Source organism: Alosa alosa, chromosome 12 (assembly GCF_017589495.1).
Source record: "Alosa alosa isolate M-15738 ecotype Scorff River chromosome 12, AALO_Geno_1.1, whole genome shotgun sequence".
In the NCBI taxonomy this organism is placed as follows: Eukaryota; Metazoa; Chordata; class Actinopteri; order Clupeiformes; family Clupeidae; genus Alosa; species Alosa alosa.
The window spans coordinates 27,644,121-27,655,215 of NC_063200.1; the positions used below are offsets into that span (position 1 = coordinate 27,644,121).

The following is an 11,095-nucleotide window of genomic DNA, read 5'->3' on the forward strand; positions in this document are numbered from 1 at the left end:
GACCTGTTAAGCCTGCCTGAGTGATCCAGCGGTGTTTTCCATCCCGCACATCATCCATCATCCCCTCTCTCTCTCTCTCTTCCTCTCTCTCTCTCTCTCTCTTCCTCTCTCTCTCTCTCTCTTACTCCTCCTCAATTTCTTCTCTCTCTCCATCCATCCGCTCTGTGTCATCATCTCACCCTTTCCCTCCCTCCACTCCCCTATCATTAACCTCGCCTATCCGTACGTCCTCTCCTATTTCCATTTCCTTTTCTCTCTCTCTCTCTCTCTCTCTCTCTCTCTCAGACAGCGTGGGTAGCGTTGTTGGATTATCCCTTGACATTTCCAGGCTGCCTGTAACCAGTAACTCTCCTCATGTCTGGCTGCTGTCTCTTGCTGTAGCTGATGTTCATTCTGGCTGCTGGCTGCTCCTGTGTGTGTGTGTGTGTGTGTGTGTGTGCGTGTGCGTGGGCGTGGGCGCGTGCGTTTGTGTGTGCGTGCGCGTGCGTGTGTGTGTGTGTGTGTGTGTGCATGAGCATGTGTGTGTGTGTTTTTGATGTCAACCACAGCACCCAAACACACACGCCAGCGTGCAGCTATGTCTGACATGCTCTGCTCTGGATCCTTTCCACTCATGAACACCCTTGCCTAAAACAGCTGAGTCATGGCCGGAATCCACCATCCACACACACACACACACACACACACACACACACCAGTGTCTGAACCAAACATAGCTCTCGGAAAAGGTTTGTCGTCACCTTCCTGAACAGATGGATTGGACTCGGCATGCCACAAAATGTCAATTTTTGTCACATTAAGTCATCAGTAAATAATTCATTGGCATCATTAAAATGAAATGTGCTTGTTCCTTTAGGATTTCCTTCACAAACACACACACACCCACGCACCCACGCAAGCCCTCCACCCCTTTATATTTTATTTAAAAAGCATCTGGCAAACAAAACATTGACTTTGGACATGGGTGCACACACATTCATGCACACTGCCGCAGACATACACACACAAGCACACACACACACAAACACCCACCATCACTCAAACAGAATAAGGAAACAGGCTGGGCCTGTCAGCAGAAACACAGACATAGAAAGTTGCCATGCAGCGTGGCAGCGTTTAGAGAGAGAGAGAGCAGTTTGGCAGAATATCCCTTGTGGGGAAGGAACAGGGGGAGCTGATATCTACATGCATCATCCCAAGAAAATAACACACACACACACACACACATGTACACGCACACACACACACTTATGCTCATAGGGGATGATTATTCTCCAAATAGCATTCATGTCAGCCCTACTGAGAGACGAGGGAGGAAAGAGATGCTGTCTGGGTAGCAGAGAGAAAGCCAAGGACTGTGGATAAAGCCATCCACCTTGCCCAAGTGCACTGCGGGAAATGTCTGTGAATAGGGGGGGGGGTGTGTTTGTGCATTTATAGACCTGAGAGAAAAGTATCCATGTGTGGGATTCTATTTTGGACACACCTGTCTACCACAGCTGTATGCACACAAATGCTTGCATTACACACACACACACACACACACACACACACACACACAATACCTATAAAATCCCCCTCTGTCTCCTGCTGATAGTGCAAACCCAGGCTTGGGGGGTAGGGAGAGGAGGGGGCTGGGGCTGGCTGTGGTTCAGCAGGGTGAGGCTTAGCACTGAGCCAGTTGGTCAGGCCCTCTCCTCCATGCTCCTCCATGCGCTAAGCGCTAGTGGCTATCTGCAGCTATCCCCAGCACCTAATAACAGCACCCTTCCTCCCCATCACCAGCTCTCTCCACACAACTCGTGAATCCTCACCACACTAACGGGATGCCACTCTTAAGCTATATTAAATCATCCCTATCTGTCCTGCTCATCCCTCCTTTCCTTTTTTCTTTCTTTCATATTTCATTCTCTCTGTGAAGTTCTACAGTAGATGCTGACTACCCCCCCCCCTCCCAAGTGCTGACTTATAATGTGGCTCATCCTCCATTTTTTCAGTCTTTTTTTTTCAGTCTGTTGCCATCTGCTTGCAGATTCATGGCTGTGTTGGAAACTAGGCTAAATCTGGAACGACTCTCTGTGTGTGTGTGTGTGTGTGTTTTTCCTTTTCCTTTTTTTCTCTCCAAAGTGTCCCTCCTCCATGTGCTTCTGAACGCAGCAGAGCTTTGGGTGCTGGAGGCACTGTCCCTCTGAGCAGGTAAAAACAAAACACCGGAGACTCCTTCTCATCTCATTTACCCCCTTTTTGTTGAAATGTCATTTTTTTCCCATTCTCTCCCTCTCCCTCTCCCTCTCCCTCTCCTCTCCCCTTCCTCTCTCTCTCCCTCTCCCTCTCCCTCTCCCTCTCCCTCTCCTCTCTCTCTCCCTCTCCCTCTCTCTCTCTCTCTCTCTCTCTATTTCTCTCTCTCTCTCATCCCCTCTTCCCCACTGTCAGCCTGAGTGCAGTGTGTAGCTCCTGGCCTCTGTCTGACTGCAGCGTGTGTTCCTAGCCCGGTGCCCCTGTCTGGTTGTAGGAGCAGGTGGATGCTCATCTCTCGCCTCCAGCTCCATGCGCTGTTGTGTTTGATCTCTGGAAGCAGCACCTCTCTCAGATAGCGCGCTGCGCAACTTTACACAGTTCAAATAGAGAGGGGATGGGGATGGGGATGGGGATGGGATGTACCTCTGCTCCAGGAGTACTTCTCCATTTCCTCATCTTATGTTCCTTTTTGAAATAAGGCTTTGTATGCTCCACCTAGCTTTGACTGCAACATGTGCTGGGAAATGCTAAAGACGTTGGCAATAGCAACCTGAATTTAGATTGCTGTTTGTGTTGGAGCCATGTATGTTGGAACGAGTGTGTGTGTGTGTGTAACTGTGTGTGCGTCTCTGTGTTTGTGCGTTCCAGTATATTTAAGGAAACATTATAATTTCCATGAGTCTTTACATCCTAGTCTCACACACACCACTAGCTCTGAAACCTTTTTTTGTTGATGTCTAGACAGGGAGGAATTAATTGAGCTAGAGTGCATGAGATGGGCAAGGAGTTTCCCTGTCTTTCACCCCAGTCCCTTATCCTCACTTCCCCTCTCTGCCCCCACACTCTTTCCTCTCTCTCTCCCTCTCTCTCTCTCTCTCTCTCTCTCTCTCTCTCTCTCTTTCTCCCTCTTGCTCCCTCTTGCTCCAGTCTGTGCCAGGGGCTGTCGCTGTGCAGTGTATTATTCTGATGTATGTGTGCATAAAATCTCATTCAAGGAGCACTTTGTGGTGACGCTGTGAGTGTGTGTGTGTGTGTATGTGTGTGTGTGTGTGTGTGTGTGTGTGTGTGTGTGTGTGTGTGTGTGTGTGTGTGTGTGTTGTGTGTATGTGTGTGTGTGTGTGTGTGTGCATGCATTCATCTCCATGTGGGTTTGTGAACGGCCAGTGAGGCAGTGTGCCAAACCACTGATGAAGGGTCTAGTGGTCCTTGCCTTTTGCACACACACACACACACACACACACACACACACACACACACACACACACACACACACACACACACTGGAAGGATCAGTGATGTGTGCTCTCTGTTTGATCCCTGGGATGTTCTTTGGCCTATCTACCTGACAAAGCCACATTCTCTCTCTCTGTCTGATAAGAGACAAGGCTTTAGCTATCTCTGCTGTTACGGAAAGCTCAGCTCTATATGTTCCCCCCGCTTTCTCGTTGATTCAGCAGGATTTCAGAGATTTCTGCAACCTGCAATGCAATTCAATTAAATAAATAGAGAAAGAAGGTGTGTATTTGTGTGTATGTGTTTGTGTGTGTGTACATTCCTGTATGTATGCATGGCCATGTTTCTGTTCTGCTGAACTATGTTGGTGTAGAGGAGGCTTTACTTTCACAGCCAGTGCCTGGAGTTACTGGCTCCATATGATAGCCAATCACGGACTTCATGGACATGATACCGGTTGCAGAATTCATGATCTAACCACCATACAGTACATGTCCAACCACCATACGTGTCAGTTACTTTGAATTGGCAAAGTTGAGTCTTGTGATTGCAGACTAAGGTTGTGTTCAAAAAGCCAGTTTCGTCCATTAAAGTATGTAAAATATTTATTTGATGTAGAATTTTAAGGAATTATCAATATAATAATCAAGAAACATAATAACAACAACAATGAAAATACTGACAATTTAATATAATGAAGTTCAGTTCAGCTGAATGAGGGAAGCTGAATACTTGAAGAATGGTAGCTTCAGTGGCCAGTTTCTTGGCTGTTCACTTCACAATGATGAAAGATGGCAGGTCTTCTTCCAGATCTGTGGAGAAAGCTGTAGGACATACATTGTAATCATTCATTTGTGTCGTATTCATTCATTTGTGTCACTATACATGTAAATGTACTCAGAATTACCAACAACTTTTACTTACAGTTCATGATGAGCATTCTGCAGAGGGCAGGGCCATCTACTGGGCCATGTCTTGCCACATCTGGCCATAGGTCATAGCCCAGCCTTTTAGAAAAGGTTTGAAAAAGGTTAACTTCGGACATGAATCGGGAGTTTATGGTCTATGCTATTCACACAAAAAGTTAATTCTGTACTATTTTCATTCTTACTTGCTGGTTCAGCAGCCTGGATATCGTCTCCGGCCTGAGTGGCCTGGAGATCCTCTCCGTAGAGGACAGGGCCATCTTGTTGGGCCATTCCATGCCACATCTGGCCATAGTTCATAACCCAGCCTGTTTGAAGACGTTTGAAAACGGTTAATTTTGGACATCAATTAGCAGTCTGTAGTCAATGCTATCTATTTACACAAGAAGTGAACTGAGTGCATGAATTTGCAGTTAAAGATCTCTGCTGATTTGCATTCTTACTTGCTGGTTCAGCAGGTTGTATATCCTCCATGGCCTGAGTGGCATGAATGTCCTCTCCGCAGTTGACAGAGTCACCTAGCTGGGCCATTACTTGCCACATGTGGCCATAGGTCACAGCCCAGCCTGTTTGAAGAGGTTTGAAAAAGGTTAACTGTGGGCATGAATTTGCAGTGTAAGATATATGCTGTTCACATGAGGTTAACTAAAGGCATTAATTCTAGTTTTGTTACTGTAATGGTTGCTAAAATTATTAATATCACATTAATGCTGTCTTTCTCTGCATCTATTTTGTAGTGAAGTTGTGCCAGTTTCACAATAATTGTATCCTAAATAACTGTGACAAATTAAAGCACTTGGAATTGGACTTAAATTAACAATATAAGGTCTATGCTATTTGCATTCTTACTTGCTGATTCATAGAGATCCTCTCTGGCTTGAGTCTCATGGAGTCTGGAGGATCCTTCGCCTGAGTCTTGAGCTTCTCACTGAGTTCCTTTCTGTCCTGAGTGTCAGGGAGATTCTCTCCCGTCTGAGTCTCATGGAGGTCCTCTCCCGTCTGAGTCTCATGGACATCCTCTCCGGCCTGAGTCTGGAGATCTTCTCCGACTTGAGTGTCATGGAGATCCACTCTGGCTTGAGTCTCATGGAGATCCACTCTGGCTTGAGTCTCATTGAGTTCCCATCTGTCCTGAGTGTCAGGGAGATTCTCTCCAGTCTGAGTCTCATGGAGATCCTCTCGATCCTGAGTGTCAGGGAGATTCTCTCTGGCCTGATTCTGGAGATCCTCTCTGGTCTGAGTCTCATGGAGATCCTCTCCAACTTGAATCTCCTCCATGTTCAGGGGTTCCATGTTGTTTTTTCTCCAGCCTCTCACCCAGCGTGGCTTGCGCCCCTCTTGAAAAGCCTGCAGAGCAGACCGCATTCTCTCCCTGAGATCTGTAGGTGCTCCATCCTTCTCCTGTATCCTGTTCTTAGCTGTCCACTTCAGCTGTAATGTTAGCTGAGTGGCTCCTCTTGCTCATCTTGGCCTTAAACCCAGATTTCACTTGCTTCTTCAGCTTCTTCAGTCAATCTTTGGCCAGGTTTTGACAGATCCGTAGTTTTACTCAATCTTGGCCATGGCCAGGTTTCACCTCCATCTTCAGCAAGAATCCTTCAGTTTAGTCTAAAGGTGTTTTAGTTCTCTGTCTTTAAGGAATAATAGTTCTAAACACCAAGAAATTATTAAGGCAGGTCAATGAATCAGTGTAAAACAGCAGCAGAAAGCACTTTCAATGTTCTCTGATGGTAGGTAAAGAAATGGACAAACAGATCTTGGGAGGGCACTGAGTCAAATAGAACGATTTTTCAGTTGGTCCCCCCCATGACTCACACTTAACTTCGTGGACCTAGCCATCGAACTGAATCTTGTAACTCATATGATAGATACACAGAAATTCTTCACACACCTCAAATCTTCTAAACATTTATTTATGCAAGTCGGTTAATGTTGAAGCTACCATACATTCATCTTCAGTTTAGCTAATCTTCTTTCCACTTTTCTACGGTCAATCCAGGTAATGTTTAAAAAATAGGTTTACTTTTTTATTAATGAGGTTGCTCTCTGTGTAAGTTCTTTACCTTAACATCTCCGGTATGCTAGGTCTTATGAGTTTTAAGGTGGACTGAACTTCTTATCCAAACAATACGGGTTAAGAGAATTACCAAAGCTAGCTTCCCTCCAATAAACACTATCAACGACGGAAGGTTGGAGTCTGTTTTGCCTTTGTAGTAAGGCAGGTAAATCGCACAGGATATATGTTATATCAGTGGTCAAAAAAACTAGAATGAATGGCTATGGGAGTTAGCAGAGAGGTGGTCCCTCCAACGCCGATTCTTCTCTCTCGAATGTTGCCCTCTTGGTGTAGCCAGGTCAAACTGACACAGTGTTCTACCTCAGTGTTCTACCTCTGCAAAGTAGAATGTTCAGAGAATTCTATATTCTGAGTTGCTACAAAACATTCTACTTGTAATGATTTAAAACCACTGATAGAATCTTCAGTGCTGATATCAAAACATATGCTCAGTTGTGTTCCCTAATCATACAGTATACATATAATTAGATAGATAGATAGATAGATAGATAGATAGATAGATTACTTTATTCACCCCCAAAGGGAAATTATGGTATGGTAATAATAAACATATATCACACATCACACATACATACAAGTTAAAACAAATAAATACAAAGGGAGAGAAAAGGGGTTGGCAAGGCATGGCTGAAAAACACTGGGAGGGTTTTGGGAGGTTTAGAGAGGATTTGTTTTCATGTAGCACACACACACACACACACACACACACACACACACACACACACACACACACACACTCACCCATGCAGAGGCTGCTTTAATCTCTAGCCGTCATTAATTCCAGAAGACACTGGCAGCCAAAAAGCAAAAATTAGCCCTGGCCCCTGTAAACAGGAAGTGGACCCCTGATGCTCATGTCATCACTCGAGGGTGTTCCAGCGCTGTGCAGACACAGAGAAAGAGAGAGAGAGTGAAAGATAGTGCCTGTGAAAGATAGAGAGAGAGAGAGAGAGAGAGAGAGAGAGAGAGAGACGACCACCATGCCGCCTGAATGCCCAGTGTAATTAGTTGACCTTTTTAAAAAACCATCTGCATATTGGAGTGTGAATTATTAATCTCGGGCCTCTCATTAAGCGCGTCTCCATGAATATAAGTCCGTTATCCGGCTGACCTGACCCCCAGAAACGCAGTAAATAAATCAGATGGCGAGTCACTGGGACTGAGAACCTCCGCCTGACCCCAACTCAGCCTCAGATAGCTGATGGATGTGACAAAGAAACCCCATCCAGTATTCACACCAAGTTACATCCTTGTTTTGTTAGGCGTCGATTATATATTCTACAACTTCTACAAGGGTTTCGAGCCTCAGTGAGTTTTTCGACTTGCGAGGTCACCTGACGCTTGGGCAGAAGGCACACATGAGTGGGTCATCATCACAGAAAATCCGAGCGCCCGCTTATGACGCTGGCCGTGTGCTTCCCCCACTATGAGAACTGATTGGATAATTACAGTGGCAGTTGACAGTCTGCGCGCGTGATTATTCAGATGATGATGCTGTGACGGGGGAGACACTTCCGAGTCCGATGAGTAATTAACGAGCTGCTCACCATTCAGACGACGTTAGTGCTCTCCGAGGCAATCACCTAGAATAACAGATAAGGGCCAACAGCTGCTCACAGATGTGCGCACAGGCTTACACACACACACACACACACACACACACACACACACACACACACATACACACACACACACACATACAGGGAGAGGGGGGGTGGGGGGTGACTTCTTGGTAGGCATAAACAACATCAAAAGCTTTTCAAGGTGTCATATTCCCCCTCTTTGATAAATATGTGATACCTTTGAATGGTATCTAGCTCATTAGTTACAGGTAGATCATATGCTGATAATGTAACACAAATTAATTACCCTTAATGGAACCCAAAAGCCCTAAATGAGATTTGCAAAATTCTATTAGCAGAATTACCTTTCCTTATGGCTTTCATAAAAATAACACAGTTAGTGATTAAGGTGGCTGGCTCTTCCCACATTTTCATTTGACATCTTGGCAGTTTTTGGTGTTGTCATTTTGCCAAGCTCTCTGCTGGCTCCTGGCTGGAGGGAAAGATTCAACCTCGGTGCGTGAAAAAGCATATGCGTGAGCTACGAACGCGACGCCAGCCTAAACTCCACCCGATACACTCTCCTGCCTGGCCTTTAGCTATTGACGTTGTTAAATTGATACATCTCGCCAAAATTGCTTTTGGAAATGGATGGAGGCGCAGGCGTCGTATCCTCCGGTTTGTTACTCTTAATACTGCAGGCTGTAAATTCGACCCAGTGCAGGTGCGGTGACACCAAAGATTGATGTTGTACATTTCCGCAGCGCAAAATATGATTGTGTGATTTCTTCACTGTTTCCCCATGTACGCACAGTTCCACATACACAGATACATGCACACGTGCACACACACACACACACACACACACACACACACACACACACACACACACACACACACACACACACGCAAACACACACACACAACACAACACACACACACACACACACACACACACACACACACACAAACACACACACACACACACACACACACACACACACACACAGTGCAGTGCAGTGCATGCAGCCCCTGAAGCTCAGTGATGAGAAAGCAGGGCTATCTAGGAGGGGGATCTAAATGGTGGTGGTGAGGGGCCGGTGGGGAGAAGAGACGGGGAGCGGAAGATGGATGCAGTCCTCTCCACACAGCGCGCCTCCGTCGTAAATAACCAACCCATCGATCCAGCACAGGCTGGGCTTTAGGGGGGTAGGGTGTTGGATCAGGAGGCACACAGGGGATCTGTATACTTTCCCTCCTTCTGTTTGTTGACTTTGAACTGTTCTTAACTCTTTCTTTGACTGTCTCTCTCTTTCTCTTTTCCTCTCTCTCACACACACATACACACACACACACTCTCTTCTCCCTTGTTTCTTCTCCCTATCCATCATAGACCAGATCTAAGCAGTGCGGACCTGTCAGACTCCCCCTGAAGATCACTCACACAAACACCCCACTTTCACCATGCCATGGCAACCGCGTCAAACAACAACAACAACCACCACTACCACCACTGGGCGTTCAGCCCCTCTCCATGCTCATTCTCTCTAGTCTAGCACATTACAGAGACTACATGATCTCCTGTGCACAGAGCCCTGTCTCCCCCAGTCTTCCCTTGCTGGTCCTGAAGCAGTGTGAGAGTTGGTGGCAGATCCAGCCCCCTGGCCCTGGGCTCTGTGGCCGAGTTTACCCAACACCGACTGCTGTGGCAGGGCGCTGTGTGGATTGTCGCTCCGCAGAGCAGGAATTAGACTATAAGTCCTTTGAGGATTTCATGCTCCAGATGCCCAGAGAAGCCAGGGTCTCTCTCTCTCTCTCTCTCTTTCTTTTTCTTTTTCTCTTTCTCTCTCTTTCTCTTTCTATCTCCCTCTCTGTGTCCATGGGTGTTAGAATTAGGTTGGATGGTGGTAGAACTGACTTACCAGGGTCCTCAATGAGGAAGGATGTTCACATACAGTTCTATACATAGAGTAGGGCCCCAAAACTTTGCTCCTGTAAGCGTTTGTTTTGTGTGTGTGTGTGTGTGTGTGTGTGTAGTATGTAGTGTGTAGTATTCTTTATGTAAAAACAGAATGGTTTGGCTTTATGGTGCTCTCCCTCATCAAGGCGCCAGGGTGAGAGATGTTCCATGACTTGATCAGAGAAGCGTGAGCTAACGGACCACACATGACCAGTGATCAGTGTAGCGCTACATAGAACCTGGATGGACATTCTCTCCTCGCTAAGGGTCATTGCCCTACCAGTCATTGTGTGTGTGTGTGTGTGTGTGTGTGTGTGTGTGTGTGTGTGTGTGTGTGTGTGTGTGTGTGGTTGTGTGTATATATATGTGTGTATGTGTGTGTGCGTGTGTGTGCCTGTTATGTTGTAGAACAAAAAGAGGTGAAAAAAAAACAGGAACGATGATCAAGTAGAAAAGACACACTCTTTAGAGCTGGCCATCTCCAAAGCCATGCATATTTCACCGCTTGTGAGGGCGCATGCAGGGAAGACTAGATGATGGATTACAGGAAGAGCGAGGAGAGAGGCAGAGTAGCTGAGCAACACAAGTGGGAATTCAGGTCAGATGGAACTGAAGTGTTCGCTGGCTTGAAAGTTTTTCACGTCTTTTCATTGTTTTCCCTGACTCTTCCACTTCTTCTCCTCATGCTCTATTTCTCCCATCTTTACATCCGTGGCATTGAACTCCACAGCTGTGTGTGTGTACCTTTTTGTGTGTACACATGTGTGTATAGGTTTGTGTGTGTGCACATGTGCGTGCGTGTGTGTGTGTGTGTGTGTGTGTGTGTGTGTGTGTTTCTGATAAAAATCATCCTGTATTATAGAGATTTTCTGAGCTTGCAGAGATCAGGGATACAAATAGATAGATAAGGGAATCTAATTGTTATTTACTTTGCTCAGAATTGGCCATATGTGTGACCTGATCGTCCCTTCTTGCTGTGACATCTCGTCATACTGTATGTGTTTCTGTGATCCCTTCACTTGATCACCTCACACGGAAATGATGTTAATGGACAATGAATGGATGACTTTTAATACCAGTGCTGTCCAGAGATTTGGCC

The 11,095-nt window shown here is 46.0% G+C and overlaps 1 protein-coding gene and 1 long non-coding RNA gene across 2 annotated transcripts in view; one reads left to right on the forward strand and one right to left on the reverse strand.

Moving 5' to 3' along the window:
* The window catches only part of vav2 (vav 2 guanine nucleotide exchange factor), a 208,620-nt gene that overhangs the window by 41,237 nt on the left and 156,288 nt on the right, over positions 1-11,095 (forward strand). The window lies entirely within an intron of this gene.
* Positions 4,156-5,289, reverse strand: LOC125304576. The gene is made up of 5 exons (XR_007195259.1): positions 5,247-5,289; positions 4,841-4,963; positions 4,583-4,705; positions 4,396-4,478; positions 4,156-4,295 (listed from the first exon to the last, which is right to left on the reverse strand). It is a non-coding gene; the product is annotated as an uncharacterized LOC125304576 (long non-coding RNA).